At 41.7% G+C, this 23,264-nt stretch overlaps 1 long non-coding RNA gene across 4 annotated transcripts in view; it reads left to right on the top strand.

The window, feature by feature from the left end:
* The window catches only part of LOC119713503 (uncharacterized), a 151,686-nt gene that overhangs the window by 904 nt on the left and 127,518 nt on the right, over window positions 1–23,264 (top strand). Inside the window, exon 3 of one of the 4 annotated variants that reach the window (XR_005260732.2) lies at window positions 19,814–20,654. The exons of the other annotated variants lie outside the window; for them this stretch is intronic. This is a non-coding gene — a long non-coding RNA (uncharacterized lncRNA). Of the gene's footprint in view, window positions 1–19,813; window positions 20,655–23,264 lie in introns of those variants that run through there. 4 annotated transcript variants of the gene reach the window in all.

Below are 23,264 nucleotides of genomic sequence, written 5' to 3'. Positions count from 1 at the left end.
TGAAAAAGTAATGAAATAATTCTGCGGGAGATGTCTTCTGCAGAACAGCGTTGAGCAGGTGTCTGGCCCGAGGGGTACCTGGAGAAGGGCAGCGACGCAGGCGCCGCGGGCTTTGCTTTGGTGCTGTAATTAGGTATAGGAAGGAAGAGGAGAGAAAGCCCATTGTTATTCTGCTCAGAGCTCGGTTCTGCTAACGCAGCACAGCCTACGCTTCTGACTCACTGGTCTCTGCCAAGCAGAGGACTTCTTCCAAGCAGAGCTGCTTGACTCAAAGTCAGATCAGAGCAAGCAGAAGCATTTCCAGGGCTTCTCTACAGGCAGCTGCCATCTCATCTTCCTCACCTCTTGCTTTTCCTCTAGACAGCTTGTCATGTAATTTTATGGAGCAGGTGGTAAGGGAGAGAGGTCATCAGCCAGTACAGATATCTTTTCATTAATCTCTTGACTCTTTCAAAGGCATCTGAAATAAGAACATCAAAATTAGAAGGTCCTAGGTCATGTAATGCGTATAAATCAGCCAAGCTGGCAATGCTCTAGCTCCATGCACTGTTTGATTCAGCGAGAGGTATTTTTACAGTATTGCAAAGGTATCTTTCTGCCGTCTTGAGCTGGCTGCCTGCCTGCACGTGTGGCTGTTGGGAGCCTGTCTGTTAGGAGAGCAGGAGCAGGTTACTCCAACACAGGAGGGCGAAGGTATGAAAGGGAACAGCTGTGCCCCCGTAAGCATATGGTATCCGTGACTCCAAATCCCTTTTGTGCAGAGGACAGTTCCAATATGGGCATGTCTAGCAGGTTAACGTATCCTCTCCTTTGTTAGGAAGGAGGCTTACAACCTGGCACTTCTTATAGTATCACTTGTGGGCTTTCTTTGCTTTCGAAATAGCTGCCTTGATGCTAGGAACTAATCTGCAACTGGTTTAATTGGCCTACTGACATCTGGAGCAATACCAACTGGTATCAGCTGGATATCTGTCTGATAGCTCCATGTTCTTGTTGGGTAGTTCAGATAAAAAACAAAAGTGGAGATTACCTTTAAGAAGTCATCAGAAGCTTAAAGATCACAGTAACAGGAGGATTGGGGTGCTACTGTATTTTCCTAGAGGGATTCTTTAAAATGCATTTAGATGTAGAGCTTAGGGATATGGTTTAGTGGGGACTGTTAGCGTTAGGTCAGAGGCTGGACTCGATGATCTTGAGGTCTCTTCCAACCTAGAAATTCTGTGATTCTGTGATTTTTTCCTCCTGGTTTCTGTGGCAGAAACCCTTATCTTCACATTGTGACTAGCAAAACAAAGGAGCTTGCTCAGACACTAGTGTGGAATTTGCTTAGTTCTATCATTAGATATATTTGTAGGGTTGATTCGTTTCACACCTACTGTGGAAACTGGGAGTCACTGTACTGGGCTACAGCAATTTAAATGTGATCAGAAGCCATCACACTTCAGCACAATGGTATGGGTGAGCTGAGCTGAATGTCAAGTGTCTGATTTGAAGCTGTTAAATCAGAGAGGCCATGCTGAAGGAAACGCGCCATTCCCTAATAGGGCTGGACAAGGCTTTATTAGGTTGGTTATTGGAATGATTTGAAATTCCATCTTTGCTCCGGGGAATTACAGAACTAATTATAATATGGCAATGATATCTTTTTGACAGAGATCTGAGAGCACTCGATGAATGTTCCTTATGCCTTTTGTGTGGTGGGTGAGAAGGATCACATTGTCCACAGGTTTGCCCATTTTTGAAAAATGATTATGACAGGCAAGAGGTGGGTCTCCTTTAATGAGCTCTGATCCTTTGATGTAGTTCCTTTGTTCTGAAGGACTTTTGTCTCCTTGGGGCACACCTTACACTGCATCGATAGAAATTTCATAGGCTATTTTGCAGGATCATTGTCACTATATTTATGGCTGGCTTTTTATGAGTGTACTTTGTGAGGAGGGTTTGGCCTAAATCAGAAATGAGAGGAGAACTGGGATGGTTATTTCTTGTGGTTATTACCCTGGAAGCAAAATCGAATTTCATATATTTTTAAGTTGCTATGCTGTGATTTGGTCTCCTTTTTCCTTTGGCATTGTATTTTGGGTGGCTAAGGAATTTCATTTAGAATAATTTTCCTGCTAGTACACAGGAAATTTTTTCTACCAGAGAAAATTACATTGAACTTGGTGTCAGGTATTTCTTTTCACGGGCAGTATGACTTCAGCTGTCTGCATATGCAGTATCGAAGAGGGGACATGAAACTTGTTTGTCTAACCACCATGTTTTAAGATTTACAGCATACTTTCAGTCTCCTAAAAAGAAAATAATGTGTTATCATGTGATCATAGACCTACATGTATAAATATTTCCAGGGAGACCTGTTTCCTTAAGGCATTAGTCAGGTTGAAAAGGTGGAATTAAGTTAAATGGCTTTGGACAACTTTATTGACATCTAATGATAATCAATATATTATGTTTGCATGTGGTGTCCTGTAATTTTAAGGTTATGAGTAACCTTTGGCCTCTCTCCTTCTGAAGGAATGGAGAGATGTACTGGATATACAATTGGCTACTTCATTTTTTCTCCAATTTTCTGTTGCCAGGAAAAATCATGGAATGGTTTGGGTTGGAAGGGACCTTCTAAAAATCATCTAATTCCAAACATCCTGGCAGGGACACCTTGCATCAGACCAGGCTGCCCAAAGTCCAATCCAGCCAGGCCTTGGGCACTTCCAGGGATGGAATATCCACAGCTTCACTGGGCAGCCTGTGCCAGTGCCTCACCACTGTCACAGTGAAGAATTTCTTCCTAATACCTAACCTGAATCTCCCCTCTTTTAGTTTAAAACCATTATTCCTTGTCCTATCACTACACTCCCTGACAGTCACTCCCCAACTTTCCTGTAGGCCCCCTTTAGGGAAGGGAAGGGGGTGGTGGTGGGAGTTAAGTTTTAGGAGGAAAAAAATATTTTTTGGAGCTGGAAGTAATGTATTAACACAAAAATTTGGTTCTTTTTCTGCACTGCACACTCCTTCACTGATAAGGAAGAGTCTGAGTCAAGCCAAAAGTATTGTTATTGACTATGCATATTTTAAATACTTATTTCCAGGAAAGTTGATAGGCACAGATATATAACAGCTGCTCCCAACCAGTATGTGTCCTTAGAGAAAACGTTCAGTTGGTGCAAAATAAGAACCATCTCCTCCAAGGAACCCATGCTATATTTCAATGGCTTATAACTAGCGAACCTGTTCCTGCGTGGCTCTCAAAAATGAGTTGTATTTCATATCATCAAAGTCATCACAGCTTTTTCTCTGCTCTTGCAGGGGAGTGGAAATTTAATACTGATTAATACCAACAATAGACTGCAGCTGTCTCGCTTACTGCGAGTTTCTATGCTGGCCAGCAAATGTTGTATGAGATATGAAGGTGTCTGTCCCCTGCCCTTCTTTCACCTACTCCTTGTCACAAATGAGCCCTCAGCACAGAAGCACAGTCAGGAGCTATGTTACTCTTCATTCTGCTCGTTCATCTCCAGGGGCAGGAGGTTAATTTGGGTAGCCAGGAGAATAAATACAGACTCTGGATGTGTTTGAAGAACTGCTCTGGCACTGGAAATACTCTAGCTGCTGCCAGCACAGTTACTTGCCATCCCTTTCATTGTGTTCCCAGTATGCAGGGCACAAAATTCAGCTGGTAGGAAATGCTGTTATTAGTGTGTGGGGTGATGTTCATGGAGCAGGCAGGAAGCTGAGCACCCACAACCCTCGTGACACACAGCATCTCCCTCCAGCTGAATTGGCTCGTGGGCCATATGCTTGTCCTTGGCTATGGTACAAAATGGCTGAAAGGCAGTCAGAGAGGAGATAACAAGCCTGTAGAGATATGGTGAGGAGGACAGGGACACGTCAGAACTAATAAATCCTGCTGAAATATTGATTTAACTCTTTGCATACTGCCTTTGTTTCTCTAACTCTTCATAAAGTATCAATTTTCAAGCAGTACCTCACGTCCTCTTATTACCTGGGGTAAATGCCAGTGGGAAAGGCCTTATTATTTTGAGAAAGTTCATTTCTGTATAGTGCCCAGTGCAACGGAGTGTAGGTACTGACTATTCTTGGTGCAACAGGAGCAGCTGAGGGCTTGGGCACTAAAATATCCTCAGATAGAGAAGCTTGTCAGACCAGTGCAGTTAGGAGGTAATTTTTTTCATGCCAAGGAGAGAAACAATCCTTGGGTAAAAGAGTTTCTAAAGGGAAGCTGTGTTAGATTGGGCGATCTCTATTATGTAACTTAATGTATTGCAGCAGCATGACTCTACAGTTCTGTTACAGCTCTCTGCTGGTTACAACATTTTATTACCCTGTGGATGCCAGGATTTGGAGATGGGGTTTTATTGATTGCCGGTAGAGCAAGCTGATGTTCAGCCAGTTGAAAATGGTTTCAAAGAACTCATTTTGCTGATGTCTAGTTTTTTGCTTTTTAATTTTTCTTCCTTTAAATCTGATCTCAGTCTGGTGCTCACGCTAGGCTTGAACGTCACAAGAGAGCTTTGTCTCAAGTGGGCTGGTATCAGGGAATTCACAGAAAAATAAATTTTTTATAGCCGTAGATAAAGGAATCTGTCATGAAATATTGCACAGACTACTGGAGAAGGCAGAGAGAAAGGTTGACATTGCGATTTTTAAATTTTCAAAGTGAACTTGGGTTAGAACATTATACAAATAGAATCAAATCCATGGAGCGGGGCATTCATGGCAGCACGGGGAAGGAGCTGGAGCTGAATCCTGAATCTTTTAATGAGTTGAGGCTACCACTGAGCTCATGAGGGTATGATAGCAGAATGGGTCAATTGCTCCAAGTCCTCTGCATGCCAAACAGAGCTCAGAATCTTAACAAATAAAAGTCCTACTGAACACTCCCGCTCTCATAATTTGTGAGAATGAGACTTAAACACAAGGCAAAAAACTCGGCACCATCACACGCTGCCAAATTCAGAACTTGCCAGGCTTTCCAGTTAGTTGAATTCCAGATTGCTGTTGACTGTCTCTAGTTATCAGAGTCTGCAGATCGTATGAAACAATAGCTCGTACGAGTGTCACAAAATGGAAGAGATTCTTCAGACTGTAAATGTCTTTCTCATTTGGTTTCATGAGGAAGGGAAGCAAGTATAAAGTGAGGAAGGAATAATTTTTTCCTCTTTAATGAAACATTTCTGTCTGCAAAGTAAAAGCGTATCTATTTTCAGATTGTCAGTTTTGTTTTAGCACGTTGTGGTGTGACATGTGAAATGCAGAGTTCGCTGCTAGGTGTGGCTCTGGAATCAGAATTTCACTGCATTTGTTGGAGAACACTAGGGAACATCAAGTTCAAGAAAAATTAATTTTTCACCAGAAAACACTGAAGTTTTGCAAAACTTCTGAGGTTTCACTTTTTTTTTTTTCCTGATTAATGAAAGAGAAAAACCACATAGGAAGCAACAAGGCTTGAAGAGATGCTAGGATGCGTCTTCATCTCAAGTCAAGCAAAAGAGAAGCTAAATCTATGCCTGTTTTCTTATTTAGAGGCTTCACTCTAGCTAAGGGAGGCATTGTGATCCAGGGGCAATGTGGAAAAGCTGGTAGGAGTCATTACCTGTTTCCTATGGCCTTCTTCCTACTAGTATCAGAAAATCTTGCATCTTAATTCAGTGACAGCAAGCTCAGGCTCTGTTTGACCTGGGATCCTGGAAGAGACTGTAGTGTTGCTTTGTCTTAGTTTCCCTGTGTGTGCAGTAGGGCTAAAGATACTTTAATGCTTTTTCCTGAAGTCTACAATTAGCTGCTATGTAAGTGGCAAAACGGACAATTCATATAATTATGTAGGAGTATTGCCTAATTAAATGATTATCTCTTCTGAAGATGGAGTATTTGCATAATCATAAAAGGAAAGCTGGATTGAATATCAGAGCCTGGGCTCTGTGAAACAGCTATAGGATACTTGCACACCTGTACTTCCTAAAGCTAATCTGGTGTTGAAAATAGCGTTGGCCACGTTGGATAAAGGGAGAAGCAGGAACATATGTGTTTCCACCCCAGAGGCAGAATTCCTGCTCTCCACTCCAACAGGCTTGCTGCCAAAACAGCTCGGCTGCTCTACGTTTTATCTGCAATGCATCAGTAGCTTGTGCAGCCCCTTTTTGGCACTGTTCTGATTGCCTGTGCATAGATGCAACCTCACCAGCCTGCCCCGATGAAATGCTGCATTCAGCTGTAACTCTTGGCTTGCTGTGCATTAGCCAACTGATGCTTTCCTGCACTGAAATTGCTGTGTTCCAGAAAAACCAAACAGCAGGCATCTTTACCCAAAGGAAGACTTTTTTTTTTTTTTTTTTTGCTGAGGATATCTGAAAGCTATCATAGCTATGAGGGGATACCTTTCATCTGTAGAAACATAAGATCTAACACACAAAGGGGAATACAGAAGGCTACCCAAGGTATTGATGAGTCCTTGAATTGCTGTCAGAACAGCATGTTTTACATGGTTTGTAGGGATAAGTATAAATCCCTGGTTGCTTCCCTCCATGCACACCAAATCTGTTGCATTTTGAATATATTGTTCTCATGTTTCTCAGGAGATGTATCTGCATTGCTGCTGGGAGATGGGTCCATGCACTGTTGCAGTCCCACTCAGATAACCTTGATTTTTAGGGTAGGTTGGCTCTGGAAATCAATGAAACTGTAACATAAGGATGTAGAGTAAAAGTTGGAGGCACAAAATTACATGTATAAGTCAGGCTTGTCCACCACCCTGCATCATGTATTATCTTTTACGCTGGTGCAGAGATCTTCACAGCTTGTGGTGGCCACAAGCTGTGGAGGTTTTAGCTGAATTCTCATTGTGAAGAGCCTACAAGTTGGTGAACTCAGTTTAGATAACTGTGTTCTTGATGGATCTGGGCTTTGACCTGCTTCATTCCACCCCACCAAGGTGTTTAATGAGGATATGGAAAGCTGAGAGTTTATTGTGAGCACTTGGGGTGTGATGTGAGAAAATCAGATCGCCTTTGGAGCAGCTCCGTGTGGCACTACAAACGTGACATGGCATCTGGGGAATTTGAGATGCTTAGTGAGATATTAAGGTATTAAACTGCTTAGAAATAGCCAAAAGGATGTGTTTGGAGGTGTTGAATTTGGCTGTTAAGAGGGGTTGTGGCCCCAGACATGCAGCGGGAGCAGCGGTTGCATCTTGGTCCCTCACTGACCTGTTGAGAAATGAGAGGGATTAAACTCATGAGGAAATCTTGGGGAAAAATGGCATTGCTTGTAAGATGATAGAACTTGTGGATCTTGTAATGAAAAAGGGCAAATTCTTTCTCCCCCTTGATCATAGTTAACCTTGAAAGGACTAAGGGAGAGACACTTCACCTCTGCAGTACGGGTGCCTGAATACAAAACGCGACAGATACCTGGGGACTGTTTTTACAGAAGGAAATCAGATAAATTCTTTGGGATGCATCACTGGCACTGCTGCACCCCACTGCCCTCCTCTTTTATAAGCAGTGAAATGCCAGGTCGCCAGCTGGGAGGGGGACAGAAGAAGCTGGTGCTGTGCCAGGAGGAATGATCACGGCGAGGAACCTGCTGAATGCCAGGAGTGAGCATTCAGTCAGTCAGAGCTGGTCTTTTCTTTGAAGCTATCCAAGTGAGCTCATGAATATGAACTATTTTGAAAATAGCTGTGGTTTTCATCAGCCCAGAAAAGGTGCACTGCTGGGCTGAGGAGCTCACAGGCTGATTGGTATTTTTCCTGGCCTCCCAGGTAATGTTTATCATAAGGGATGTGGCTGCGATCAGAAGTCGCTGTCAAACTGGGGGAAGAGAGAACTGGCAGGTTTTTGCTAATGTATTGCATGCTAATCCTGTGCCCTTCTTTTGGATCCATTTCTGTAAAGAAGCAAATTATTTCGTGGGCATTCACGAGCTCATAGAGCACTTTCTTAACTCTAGATGAGGAAATCAAGGCAGAGTGAGTCTTATTTTTGAAGGTACCAGGTCGTAAAGGCAGTAAGACTTAGCTGATTGTGGCAGCCCTTTCTGCTGCTTTATGTGGTTTTGTAAATTCAGCTAACAATATACCTACATGCAAATATGAGCTCTTGGGCCAAAATGTATCACAGGCTTTTGCTATTCAACAAATGTGAACCAGAGCAGAAAAATCCTCAGCTGAGAGAACCGATCCAACCACTACACCTCTTCTGCCTCTTGCAGAATTCAGCATCTTTCCAGAAAATTCACCACCTTTGGTGTAAAGGCAGTTTCATTTGAAACAAACTGCCAAAAACCCTACCTCAGGCTGTAGTGGTAGGGAAGACTAATATCGGAGAGAGGTCTTAACCAATATTGCTTCCCCTTGCCAAAGGCAGAGTAATTTGCAGTTAGAAGAATCTGTAATGCATTGTGCTCATTTAATAAAAACTGCAGGAAGTACAGAATTTAAATGCCGTGCTTAATATCTAGGGTGACTTGGAAACAATTACATAAATTTCTATCTAGTGTACTAGGGGCATGTCCTAAGGTGGTGTAAATCAGTCACGATGTAGATAGTTTTATACCTTGTACTGTAAAGAATTAAAAACTTCTCTTTTTGGATTTGGAGTCTGAATATTTTCCTTTTGAGTGCATTGGCGGTCAGTCGTGACTGTGTTATTTCCAAAATGCTTCTTGAGGAGTAAGTGATCCATTCGCTTACCACCTTCCCATGAAAACATCCCATGGCTTCCTTGCTGGTACAGCACTTTGATCTTCACAACTCCCGAGCGTTTCAAACCCAAGCTGAAATTAATGGCAAGGGGTCCCCAAAGATCAGCAACATTTAAGGCTATTAATCATGATATTACAATGTTAAAACACACAACACCGTGATTTTTGCACAGTTAACTTCTTTTCTAACTGAAAGACTTAATGACAGACTTGAAGCTAGTTCATTAGGTATCTCTGGAGATGGAAGAAACAGTAGGAGTGATTTAACGAGACTGTAAAAAAAAAAAAAAAGCAGGAATACATCTGAACACTGTCTAGGTTTCAACTATCATATTGTGGAGGTAATGGCATATTAATGCACAAATCAATACACAGAATTAATGCCAAATTCCCAGTTAGACTTCTTTAAGCTCTGGAAACCTTAACCCTGGGTTAAGGCTTGGTGGAAGAAGGATGTTTAATGTCCTTCTGGTATGGATTCTCTTCCTTTGTTGTAAAGAATTCTATTTTTCTCAGAATTGTCAGGAGATAAGCGTTTTGTCGACACATATATGGCAGAGAAAAATTTGCCCTGCTGCATTCAGAGCCTTAGCCATGTATCTCTCCACATAAATAACTCTCAGATTGATGCTGGCAGTGGAATATCATTTAGCTCTCATTTGATTAAATGGAGCACATCTGAGCAGGACATGAAGCAGTGTTAGTAAGAATGGGTGGAGAACCGTGTCTTCACGCATGGCTTCTAATCCCTTCTTATGCTGAAAGCAGTTCATGTTGGGCCACAATGTCCCTTTTTGGTGATTACGGCTCATCACTGCTCTAAGTGCTTAACTGTTTATGACTAAACTGCTCCTCTGCCTTGTCCCTAAGTGGGAGCAAAGGAGGTAAAGTAAGGCACCAGGCAGTGGGTGGAAATTATGCATGCTCTGCCCAGCCTCAAAGCACCGAAATGGCGTAAGAGGCTGTTGTGCAAGTTGTCTTACTCGTGCTGTGTGCACGATGCCTGGTTATGTGCTCTGCTGTTGGTTTTGACACGAGACACATCTAGAAAACAAGGGCACCATTTAAACCACTGGTATTTTGCCCCTGTATGCATGGAAGTGATATCAAATGTCTGTGTCATGTATATGGGCTTTTGGAGCTGTCCTGATATATGAAAACGGGTCTTTAGCTCAAGAAAATCTCATTCCTCTGCTGTTTTTCCACTTAAGCAGTGAGAGGTGAGTTAGGTGAGGGATGGGTTTGTCAAGGACTGACTGGTGATTTGGGCAGCCCTGGGACATGCTCCTAGTTGAGCTTTTCCTCTCTGGGTTTGAGGAAAAGCATCTTCTAGCCATCCATACAGCTCCCACCTGGGACAAGCTTTTGCTTGGGCATGGAGTGTATCAGATGGGATAAATCTGGGTAGAGAAGCATGGGAAACTTCATGGTGAAAGAACCCTTAAATAGGCTGGATTTGGGAAACAAAATCCTTTCCTAGGGCTTCCCTTCTTCTACTTTTCACAGCATCCTAGTTACCTATTTCTATTTCTCAGTCGCTGCCACAAAAATCTGACTCTGTTACCCCACTTGCATTGGGCTTCATTTGAGGACGTGGTCTCCTGTGTGCTGAGCTGCCTGTTCACATATTTCTGGAGCTCCCTCAGCCCAGCTTATTCTAGTTTGGGAGCTCTGATTTTTAGCTTTTTTTTCTCAGATTGATCCCTTAACTGCAGGAAGAGCTTGAATTGTGACAGTAGATGGCACTCTTATCAATCCTCACAGCACGTTTGTTGGGTATAGAAGGAGCTGGAAGCAGAAGTGTGTTTTGGATGCTGCAGAAGCCGTGCTACAAAAGAGAAGCAAGCAGGCTGTGAGGAGCTACCCATGGCTCTGCTGTCTCTGCCATCCTCTGGGTGACAAGCTGTGTTTGCTTTGGTAGAGTACCCGTAACAGGATCAATATCCTCGTGCTCAGAATAGTCCTTTGCTTTCGATGTAGTGCATCTTCGTGCTCTGCCTGCTCATCTGGGCAGGGCAGTGAGTTTAAAACCCTCAGCAGCATGAGCTGCTCATATTATCTGTGGAAAGCTGCAGCACTTCTTTGCAAGCTGCTTCCTGCAGGACAGCTGCCTTGTGCAAAGCAGAATTGATGCAGCCTGCCATCTCCAAGATTTACGTTGTGCTATTTCACAGATTCTTGCTACTTGTGTTTGTTTTTCCCCTCCCTAGAACAAAGGAACTCTTTCAGGCTGTGAGGATTTATGTTTTTAATTTCTGCCTATAAAATATAATCCATCTCCATCCTACGTACATCAGACAGTGGCCTTTCAACCCATTGCCAGTGGCTTCCCACTTTTTTTTTCCATTTGGCAATCTCAGATAAGCTCTTGTACTTCATGTCAGAGGCTCTGTACAACACTCAGCATGTGTTTTGCATCCAAGCCTTTGTTTGCTGATTTGGCATTTGTTCTGAGCCATGTATCACATGTGTAAGTAAAACCCTATTGTGGAATTGGGAGGTGTGATGAATTCAATAACCCTATTTTCTTAGCATCACTACTCTCTGGAAAGCATCAAGCCAGCATCACTGCATTGGTCTTAACCATTGGTAAGGGAAAAACAGATAAATGAAATGGTTGGTTAAGCTCTTACTTAGTGTCTCTTAGAAGTCTATTTGAGGTTTTCAGCGATGTCTCTACGCTGAGCTTTTGTTTGCTGCGCAGAAAAAGAGCTTTTCAGGAAATGTGTAAATAACAGTTTACGGCAACAATTTTCTCCTAGTTTTTTTTTTTACCACTTCTTTGTGAAAATGCTGCAAAAAAAGAAAAATCTGTTACCTGAGCTAGACATCAGAGTCTTCAGATAAGCAGGTAAAATTGTACATATCAGTATTCTACTTTCTTGTCAATAAGATGCTTTTAATAAGCAACTTGGTGCAATACCCAGGAGCAGAGATTTCCTGAGGGTTGAAATAGTAATTTGCAAAGGCTTCTCAGCTGAGGCGAACTGGCATCAGTGAAATGTTTCTCATTGAGAGGTGAGGATATTAGGGTTTTCTGCCACATGTTTTAGAGCTAATTTTGTCTACTCTCAGGGGGTTATCCAGGGAAAAATTATCTGGGAGATGAAAAAGCTGAAGGAAGTAGAAAATAAGCCAGCCTTCTCTGCGAGGTGATAATCTACGATCATCTGGCCCGAGGAACAGAATGCAGTTATTGGCAACAAAAGCTTTGCCTATCAATGATGGTGACCTTCAGGGACAGAATGTAGGTAATATGTCAAAAATGCTTTATTAGCACTGTGCAAAGCTGCACACCACTCCCCAGGATCTGTGGACAGCCAGTATGAACCTGGGATTATTTTGTATTGAGGTTGATAGACTTCAGTGGCTGTGTCAGGAGTGCTGCGGCCATTGAGGGAACTGGGGAGCTGTGTCCTGCTGTCAGAGGGCAATTTTGTGTTTCCAGCTGGTCTCAGGCTACCCTGCAAAAATGGGAAGGCTATATTTGAGTGGTGCCAAATTTGGAAGTAAATCTAAGGACTTTTTAATGATACGGTGTATTCTGTACGTGCCAGAAAAGATGTATATTCCACTAATACAGGTATTATTCCTCTTTCTGCTCTGCACCCATGTAGAAACCTTGGAGAAACCTATTCATCTGACTCGATTGGGAGTCAGTGGCAAGAAGTATTAGTTCCTTTTCAACATCATCCCTCAGTAGTCTAAAGAAATGACAATTATGAGGAAGTGTCTGAGCTATCTCAGTACAGGAGGCTGCCTTGACAGTCCATTTGAGCTCCACTGAAGCCACATGTGATACTTCTGACTTTCCTCAGCTGTATATTGGGTACTTATTCTGAAACTCCTTAATTGTATGAGCACCCCTTAAATTCTCCAGTTCCATTGAAACTTTGTCAACGAACTATTTGTATTGATCAGATTATTCGGGATCAAGCCCTGTATTAGCTATGCATAAGTTGTGTACTGTCCAAATGCACACTTCATTTTGTGTTGGTAGTATAAATTCACTGGATGTACTTAAAGCAATTGGGCAGTTAGCACTATCCTTAAGCATTTTTTCTTTATACTCCATATTTGGGTAATCCACAAAGACATAGAATTACTTAAAGCAGATTTTTTTTTGAGTGTACTTCTTTTTATTCCTGTTTTATATTCAGATCACTTCTTGACAGACAGCAGATGTCTGTTAATTCTTGAAAGCATTTGTTTCGCTGGCACTCCTGATAAAATTACTGAATTGATGAACCACAATATCTGTCACTTGAAGATACCCAAAAAATGCTGTGTGGACCCATTAGCACTTGCCTTGGGTAAAATGAGTAGCCTGATAGGAATTACCATATTGATCAAAGCTGTGCTTCAGTTAGTCCAATACCCTTGCTCTGACTGTGGTCACTATCTGCTGCTTCAGCAAAAAGTGGGGTAAGTCCTTTGAGAAATATCCGTACAATGGCTTGCTCTCAGGAAAATCCGCCTCCTGATGCTTGCCTGTTCACTTCTAAGGTGGGCAGGGGTTATCTCCACTCTAAAACATGTAACTGATGTGAATCTGAATGGCTTTAACTGCATACACAGCTACGTCTTTAGAATCCTGCTGATTTAGCAGTTTTTCTTTTTTATCAATTTCACCTTTGCTATTGTTCTGTTTTAGGGTGGCTGTTGGTGTATCTAGGGCAAGCATCCTGGATCTGTGGTGCCTGTGCATCATGGCACGGCTGCAGGGAGCAATTTGTGCACGTAATCAATGAGGGGCTGCTCGGCATGGGGCTAAGGTGCTCAGTCGGCGCTCGATGCAAGCAGAGAAAAGCAGTGGTCAAGCCAAGGGCATTGCAATCAGATAATTGATTGTAAGCAATCTGCTGTGCTGGCAGAATTGGCCCAGAATATGAATTTATTACTTTTACAGAATTACATGAATCAAGACATTTAATTGCAATATTTTACTATTTTTCCCTGAAAACATGTTTTTTCATCATTTATACTGTGGTTAAAAGGAAATGTGACTTTGCTGTAGGAATTAACTAGCACGCTCCTTTTATAATGAAGGTTAAATTGCCTTCAGACAAGAAATGTGGTACTTCTGAAGCTCTATAAAAATACTGTTAGGGGATAATCTGATTTAAGAGAGGGTGGGGACTACTGCATGCCCAGCTCTTACTGAAAAGTGCCTTATGTATTCACCGTCCAGTGCTGTCAATCTTGTGCATCCCTATAGATGTTGAATCCTATTTGGGGTGGGGATAGTTGTAAGAAGAAGATTTAATTTGCAGTATTTGAATCTAGAATGTACATTTTTGCTAAAGAAATGTACCAGCAGCTTGTTATAGCTCATTAGAAGAGATATCCTGGAGCAAGATGGGATGCACATCTAATAAAGAAGAGTTATTGCAGAATAGATTTAAACAAATATCATTTGAGAAAAAAATAAACCAGAGTGATTTGGCCAAAAACAATTTTAAAGAGGACTTTGTTAATATTCTTTCATTCAGAATGAATTTCCAGGAGGGGCCTAATGTACACGAGCTGTTGAGTTCTGAAGCTTTCGGTTTTCCTGCAAAGACCAGAGCTCCCTTACTGGGCAGCCTGAAATGAAATCAAGGCTTTGATCTCTATACCAGCTGAAAGCATGTGGCCTTAGTACTGTCTCTTAGTGGTGGTATTTATGAACATAAACTCTAGCTCTTGTAAGATCATGGTAGTTGAACACTGGTAAGGACATACAGGAGATGATGGTGGTTGTGAACTCTTTTTCCAAGTTCTTCCACCATTTTAAGAAAGGGGTTGGAAATGAGTGAAACTCCTGTTCTTTCCACTTTCTGTCTGTTCTGCGTTGTCCAGCTTCAGCACTTCTTTTTGCAGCACTATATTTGAACATTTTTTGTATTTTCATCATAGCAATAGGCCAAAAAATGGCTGTAAAAAGATGTGTGGATGTCAGAGGTGTAGTAAATCTGCAGTTTAATGTATCAGCCTATGGCTGTTCTTGGCCAGCTTCTGCTTTATTTGCACCTTTTGCATTATTGATAGTAAAAGCTCAGCATTGCATACTGAAAACAGAGGAAGGAAGGCTTAACTGCAGAAAGGTTGGAGTCAGCTGAAAATAAATGCGACTTTACATCTCTGAATGGCAGCTCCACCATTCTGCTGCTCCAATCTGTCACACCAGTTTTATACAGCGTGAACTGGATTCAGTTTTCTGGAGGAAGAGCGTAGCCAGACTTGAGAGAGTGATTTAAAAAAAAAAAAAAAAAGAAACCCACAAAAAATCGAAGAGCAAAGTTCAGGAGCATCAGTAAGTTCTTTATCATGGTGCTAAATAGATGGCTTTGCCTGGAAGCATCAGTAGTTGGCATTTTGCCTAGCTAAATCTCACACGTTTGAGAGCTGACAAAACAATGCCTTTTAACTATATCAAATGGGCTTTTTTTCCGGAACTGAAAATAGACTCCTTAAAATCATGTAAAAAGTGTCGTGTGTAGGCTGGGAGTTGATTAACGCAGGATAACTCCATGTTCTTACGTGCTCAGAAATAAAATGCAAACCTCTTCTTGCTGATTTAATACTATGCTGCTGAACAAAACCTGATTCAATGAAATGCCTTACAAGTAGATGATAGCTGCTTTGACTTAAACCTGTTTCTTTCTGGTCTTATGTGGCTTTTCAGTAGCTCTTTGACAGCATGTGGGATCTCTGCACTGAGATGAGTATCCCCTTAGCCAAGTTAGGAGCTGTATGTGCATAGTAAGGTTACACATCAGGCTGTCTCTTGCTTTCCTTGTGTGTATTTGATTCTCTTTGGTGAGACCAGATCTTCCCATCAGGTGAGGGATCAAGTTTTCATGAGTTATTTCTTACAGCTAAAATTCACTTTAAAGTTCCTTGTGTCATGTAGGTACAAAAGGGATCTTTTTTCAAAGGCACAGTTGCCTTAGGTAGTATTTTGGTGCTCTGCTCTCCCTTGGTGAATATTTATACCTGTAAGAACTCAAATATTTTTTTTCTTACCAACTCTTTCAGTGGAAAATGTCTAATCTCTGTGCACATTGGAAGTTTTTTTCTTAAAGTATTGATAACACCTGGTGAGACTCCAGCTCTTAAGTTTGCTGCATGTTAAGCTTGGGTGTTTTACACAGCTCTACCTACTCTAAGATATAGCATATTTCTTGTTCTATCTCTGCATTTGCTAGTTTTTATATCGGTCAATCCAAGGCACTTGTCTATTAAGGACCAACTTACATTTAGTTGATGGTAGTGTAAGAGCATTACAGGGTAGCTGCAAAGTAGTTGTAAGGGTATTGTGCTCTCAGCACCAGGTAAACAAAGTGTTTTTGCTTTTTTTTTTCGTGCATCTTTGATGTGTTTACGTTGGTCTGACAACTTCCACTTCCTGCATATGTGCGTTATTAGCAGGAATGATGGAAATTGGCTCCTTGTATTAAATCACTTTTGTCACTAGACAATTTCTGCTTCAAACTCAGAATATCAAAGCAGACAGATCATTGCTTGGAAATAGGCTTTCATCCAAAGGCAGAGAATGCAATTATATTTCAGAGGAAGATTTTTTTCATGTTATGGTTTGTCACTGTAATTCCTCTGCTAGTTTTTTTTTTTTTTTTTTACAAAGGTTTGTTGTTTCTTGTCAAATACTGTCACATCTCCCTGGGATAGTCAGTTCTGAGGCACAACTCCATGCTGGACATACTTGAGTGTTATCTGACGTCTTTGCCTGAGACAAAAAAGCTCATCTTTAGCTGGCTACTTATCTGTAAACTGATTCATTCTTATTTGGCCAGGACTCTGGGATCAGTGAATCAACTTAAATATCACGTCCTCTAGGCTTGTGTGAGACATTGCTGCAGCTAATTGGGGCTAATGTCACTGCAAGAGCTCGGCGCTGCAGGGAGGGTACATGTGTGCATGAAACAAAGAGGATTTATGAAAAAACTGGAGGAAGTGTTGGTAACTTCCCGCAGTATCCTCCTGCGGTGTCCTTGTACAGCTACTATAAATAACAGCAACGAGGGATTTTACATGCGACCTGCCTGGTAACTTTGAATAGAAAAGAGGGAGAACTGAGTTTCTTTGGTCTTGGTCTGCTTTATACCCCTGCAGTTTACTATATAGATAACAGAGCTGCATCTTCCCCCTTGTTTGGGATGACTGAGGAGTGATGTGGCTGAAAAAGGGAGAAGTGGGGGTGGCAGATGGAGGATTTGGGGCTGGCAATACCTCTGGTCTCAGGCTGGGTGCAGGTGGAGGACAAGGTCCTTCTCTTGTGCTGTTCCCCAGCAGCATTTTTTTTGGCTGACCTTTAGGAGGGAAAAAGGAGGTGACTTGGTCTGTGTGCTCCCAGCCAACACAAAAGGGCCAATTATTGTTGTGGCTTTTGTGGATGAAAGCACTTACCATTTCAAGGCTGGAGTGAGGCCAGGAAACTAATTTCATCCATCAGATGCCTTTCAGTGGGAGCTGATGTTGAAGGTACAGCCTGGTGCTAGACCTGAAGAGAGCAAGCAGGTTTCTGAGCAGCTTCTCCAAGGATCACAAGCTCAAAATGTGCAATATGGAGATGCCAGCGCAGGAAGAGATGCTGTAACTGATCTGTTATCACACCGCCAACAAGCTGTTCATCAGTAAGTGATGATGAACAGTACCTGTTTCTTGTCACCGTTAACTCACATAATGTAGAGCCTCACAGCAAGGCCAGCAGCTCCCTGCCCAGGGAGCCAAGCTGTGGCAGTGAGGTTGCTCTTACGATACTTTTCTTCCATAAAAAAGCTCATTTGCACAATACAAAGCTGAAGTGAACTCATTAAACGTTTATTAAATGACTAAATGACATGCCACTCTCTTGGGAATTCTCAAGAGAGTGGCTGAGGAAGGCCATAAATATTATTTTTAATTGGGCTCAGAAAAATGCTATGTTTAGGAAAGGTGGTGATCTTGGAGATGAAACCCATTACACGATAGTGGCAAAACACTGCCTTGCCCAAACAAGCTATTGCTCTGCAAATCTCTTTAAAATCATTCTGCAAGTTGTGGTCCTGCAAAAATATAGGATTCTCCCAAGGGCTTAAATGGCTCTCTGGCATGCAGGATTGGTGCTAAAGATGGTATTTACTGTCACAAGCACCTAGATGTTTGGGTATTAGCACCAGGTATATCAAAGGTGTTAATGGATACAGAGTTTTCAGCTTTTTGGGACTGATGGTGACAGTTTTTATCAGCACAGCAAGGCAGAAGCTTGTTGTTTTGTTTGGAATTTTAACATTACTATCACTCATAATTGCATATAATGAAATCTAGACTTCAGTATTAGGAGTCCTTGATTTTAGTGAACCTGTTTCACTAAACTACTCTTTTGCTTAAAGACAAGCATGTTCTCTCTTACTCTTCTCAGCTCTTTTTGTGAAAAAAACAAGAGCCTGCCAAAGAACAAATACATAACCCCTTGGTGAAGGCATACTTGAAGTCCTGTCTCCAAAGCACAGAGGATATGACTCGTTCTTGCCCCTAGCTATAGAGCCCTGGCTGTTCAGCTGATGTAGTAGCAGTTCACGCTGTTATTTTTGCCAGGCCAAGCCATGGGTATCAGCCAAAAATCAGCAAGTTGTGCAAGCGCAGCAGCCCCTGCATTACAGCAGGGTGGTATTTAATTTTCTCTAATAAAGGCTTGCACAGCACAGAAGTAGAGGAGAACGCAGCTGGCTCCCAGCTTCCTCAGAGCTGCCCGCAACCCCCTGTAAATCAATAAAACACATTATACGCTGCTGACCCTCCCACATGGTTAATAATCAGGGAAAAAGGCAAGACTTTAATGTCTTTGTATTTTTAGGAGGATATATATCCACTGATCGGGTGAGACAGCTGCTTGGGTGTGTGCAGCTCATCAAATGCAGCTGAAATTCTGCTTTTTGCAGGGAAATGGCTAACTGCTGATAGGTCTAGCCCCACTTGTGTGTTTTGAGCACCAGAAACATCTGACACATGATAGCAAGGAAGGGGATTCTGTGTGTGTGTGTGTATATATATATATATTATTTTTTTTTACATACACTGGGCTCTTGAATAAGCTGTTCATTCATTTTTTCCTCTTTCCCATGTAATCCAGGACTGCTGTAAAGCATCATTAATCAATGTTTGTCCTGTTTTTTGTAAAGCCTTCAGGAAAGGTTAAGCATGACTGTAGATCGATTATGTGTTTTTAAGCCTTGAGGATGTAAGTAGAAAAGGCTGCAAGTTAATCTTGAATATTGTCCTGTTTCTTCTGGCGAAGGAAAAAAAATCAAAGGTGAATACATCAGAGCTATGTGATCTTGCAAGACAGCAGTAAACTTTTTTCCATAATTAAATAGCAAAACCTTTCATATCAGACCATCAAAAGTGAAGACTTAGGGGAAAATGAGTTCTCTTCCTGCATGACTCATCCTCCCAACAGTAGCTACACAGGGAAATTATACAGCTTTGGGAGCTGGCTGAATCAAACAAACCTCTGCTAAACTTTTTGTCCAACTGAAACCCAAAGAACTGAAGTATAGGCCCAAGTTGAGCAGGCCAGAATTTCTTTTGCAACGTATTAGATGCTTTCTCATGGAATATTTTAAAATCAGGTGAGTGAGGGGGAGCTATTCCCAATGATTTATTTTTTTTTTTGTCTTTAGCAAAGATTTCCTACCTTTGGTGCCTGGAGGAAAATACCCTGCTTGTCCCCAGAGTACACAGCCAAGAAAATTGTCCTTGTTTAAAGTCAGTATAGCAGTAGCTATTATATTTGAACATCTTACTTGCACATTTGTGCTTCTGTAGCCAGTAAAATAAATTAGAGAAAGAAATTAAGTATCTCCAGGACTGTGAATGATCTCACAGTAAGATAAAATAAGCCTCCAAAGCATGGGCTGTTGTTGGCTTAGAACAAAGAGGCTGGTGTTTCTGCCTGCCTTTCTTTACTCTGCAGTGGTCAGCATAATGTAACTATTGTGCCCTGAAGTAATATCTGTGATTCTTCCATTTCCTTCACTTCACATTGTAGAACGAAATATAAAATTTAAAGCTGTCTTTATGTCCTTTCTTCCCTTTGCTTTGCTAAAAGGATTTCAGCATGCTTTGCCACGAGGCAGACAGAAGATTACATTCTGCCCTTGCTAATATGACTAAGGAGAGGAGGATACGCTTCCTGTCCCTGGGTCGAGAGGGGAAATATTTTTGGCTGAAATTCTGTTCTCGTGCGCCAAACTGCAGAGTCTTTCACCATAGCCACCGGTACAGAACAGATGAAGCTGGGACTCGATGCATGTGGAAGCCTCCTGTTTTTCTTTAATGTGTTTCGGGGGTCAAACTTTAGCTGGCGGAAGCAAGTGCAGTTCTGCTACGCTGCAGAAAAGCAACAGTTACACCTGCTAAAATAAATGAACCTTTGGTTTAATGAGACTCAGGGAAGTGAAAGCAATGCAAGGAGACTGGAGGTAATCGCGAAGGGGATGCAATTTTTGTCTTTTGTATGCCTAAGCAAATATTCCAAAAAATATCTGAAGTCGTAATAACAATTAATGCACTCATTAATTGCGTTTGGAAAGTAATTTTGGAGACATGTGGAGAACAGAAGGAGGAGGATGGGAGCTTTTAAAAAATGCATGAGGAGCCAAGGCTGCAGAAGCAGAATTGCTTATTAAGAAAAGTGGAGTCACCCAATGGTATTTATGAAGTAATGTATGTTGCTGTGTCCTTCAGAGGAGATTTGTTTTATCATCTATAGGTTGTTCTTCTATCCCAACACAGCTGAAAGGCAGGATATATGGACATTAATCATGCATTACTGTTAAACTCCTTTAGGTAAATATTGTCCTGGAATGTGAATGGCTGAGATCCGTGGAGGCTCCCAGTTAGGATAAGGCACTTTAAAGAATTAAAATAGATTTGTGAAAGCAGCTAAACTTTAGTATTTTTTCTCTGCGGAGACATGCCACACTGATTTATTTCTCTAACATCTGACAAATGGAAATATCACTCTCCCAAAACAATCAGAACTTTCAGTGTCCTAATGCGCGAAGCAATATCAGCTGGGATTTGCTGACCTTTGGATAATGGAGCTCACGAAGTTTAATGTCACAAGCAGTGCCCCTAGAGAGACTTGGCAACAAAGGTTAAGAGGGAATGGGGGTCTTGAAGTTCAGAATATGTGGGGTGAAACGTAGTGGGTAGCTCACCATTCAGGTTTATGCTCCAATTTCACCATCATATGCGTGCCTGAAAAGTGATGGCGTGGCATTTTGCTCTCCCCAGTGCCTTAATGTATAGCTGGCGGAATGAATTGCCTTTCCAGAAGAAATCCTGCCATCATTATAAATAGTAAAGGTGCATTAGTAATTAGGAGATGAATTTTTCATATTTTATGCATGATGTTTCATTAATTTGCAGCTGCGCAGTATTGTGTGCTGTAACTTTATTTCCTGTGAAATAGGAGTGAGCAAGGCCAGACCATCTCCTAAAAGTCCTAATTCAGAAAAAAAACATAGACAATTAAAAGTAAGGCTGTACTTGCATCTCTGCAATACACGGATGTGATAATACTAGAAGCAGAGGATTGCTGCTTGTTGTACAGCCTCCCTAGGACGCTCTGTGGTTTTTCTGGCAAGGGGTCAGCAGCAGCCCTGATTTACAGCTGTCCTCCAGCTCGAATCAAGCCAGTGTAAGCTATCTACTCAGTACCCCAGTAGCACCTTCACCCTCATCCATTTAGAAGGGTGCTTCATGCACTCTTCCAATTGTATTTCAGTTCTGGAACCAGGTGTTTTCCAGGAAAGCCCACCACTGTGAAGCATGTCCAAGGCAGGTCCCTGTGGTATTCTGAGCAATGTGAAATATAGGTAAGGAGGAGAAAGCAGGATGAGAACAAAACCATCCTCACATCCTTTTGTTCCTGGGCTTCTTCCATTTGTCTTCAGTTAAACCGGTGCGATGTTGAGGAGCTGTAATGAAAGTAAATGTTGTTTACAGAATGGTTGTTTTCATATCTTATATAACTTCCTCCTGAGTATGAGTGGTGAGTCCTGAGCAATTCCACCTAACTAAACAACAAAAAACACTCTGTATACAAAAAAGCTTCATCTGTTGGTTGACAAACCTATAACAAATGATTACCATTTTAAAGATGTTTCTGTAGTTACTTTTCATGCTAAGTACATCCTTTGGATGTGATTATAAATTTTATTTTTGCGTTCATTAAAACAATTTTTAATTTTGGACTACAGCCAGTTACTTTCTAATTTTGTTTTACTTTGCATAGCTGCAGAAATGCTGTTATGCTTGTTTCAATGACTGTTGCGGATTCCATTTTCTTAGTCAAAGACAAGCCCATTAATCTTATCATTTAATCCTGTAAAACATTTCTATGGAAGTACTCTAAGTGCCAGCTCCTAAGTTGCTAGAGCAAGACTTTTAATTGCGATCACGAAGTAGACAGTGGGAACTGCTCTGGGAGTTCACCGTGATGCTTCCCATACCGTTATTTAGGGGCTCGTTACTTCTGCAGCTGTGGAACATGAAAGCTTCAGCTAGAGCTGAGAAGTTTCATTTCAAAGCATTCTTTTATCAAATGTTACTTAAGTCATCATTTTTCTTTTTTTTTAATTTTACTTTTAAAATCTTTAAGAGCGCTGCTGTGATAATGAACAGGGTATTTCAGACTGGGAATGTTTTGAAGAAAATCTTTGTTTTTGAAATTAAAACACAAGAAAGTAGTCTCTGCTTCTAGCTGTAGCCACTCCTGCATCAGACAAGATTGCAAAGCAGTCCTAAACTGCTTACAAAAGCAGGAATTTTCCATTTTGTAGTTTCAGTGCTTGCTGGAGATCAGAGGAATGAACGTGGTGAAGCTGGAAGCTTGCTGCTGCTTCTGGTGTGGCAGCTCAGCATCAGGACCGAGCTGTTGCAGCAGCAAAGTAGTGCTCTTAGGAGGCAGCAAGAAACATCTTGCTTTGTTCCTCACCAAAGAACCCAGCTGCCCTGTGAATGAGGGGTTCCAGGGGAAACGTTGCTTTTAGTCTGAGCGTTTGGGGGCTCATCAGAGAAATTTGGTATCATCCGAACTAATCTGGTCAATGAGGAAGGTTTCCTGCATTAGCATCAGCCTAGCCTGGGGACAGTCATTTCTGCAGCTCTGAAAGGCTCCCTTTTGTGTCTCTGTGCATGATGCAATTATATCCTCATTAAGTCTATAGGGGATGTCTTATTTAGGTCAAGATGTCAGAGATGATGTATAGCTGAGCTAGCTCCTAGGCTTTTTTCCTCAGGACTCTTACTGCTTTATTTTTGATCAAAAGATTTGTAGTTTTCCAATGGAAAACTAATCTTTTGGGAAGTCTGATGAAAGCATGTGACTTGCTATAGCTGACAGGGTTGTGGCTGGTGCCACGGATGGCTGCCTTTGATTTCTTATCCTGTGGGATCAGATACCCGCTCATGGCAGTAAGACCAGAGCAAACCTCATCCTAATGATGTTACCCTCATTGTGAGATGCCTCCCATCCTTTGTTGTACCCTTTT

The sequence above is a fragment of the Anas platyrhynchos genome, chromosome 23, assembly GCF_047663525.1.
Source record: "Anas platyrhynchos isolate ZD024472 breed Pekin duck chromosome 23, IASCAAS_PekinDuck_T2T, whole genome shotgun sequence".
Lineage (NCBI taxonomy): Eukaryota > Metazoa > Chordata > Aves > Anseriformes > Anatidae > Anas > Anas platyrhynchos.
The sequence above is the reverse complement of the archived record's forward strand: the minus strand, read 5'-3'. Positions and strand labels throughout refer to the sequence as shown.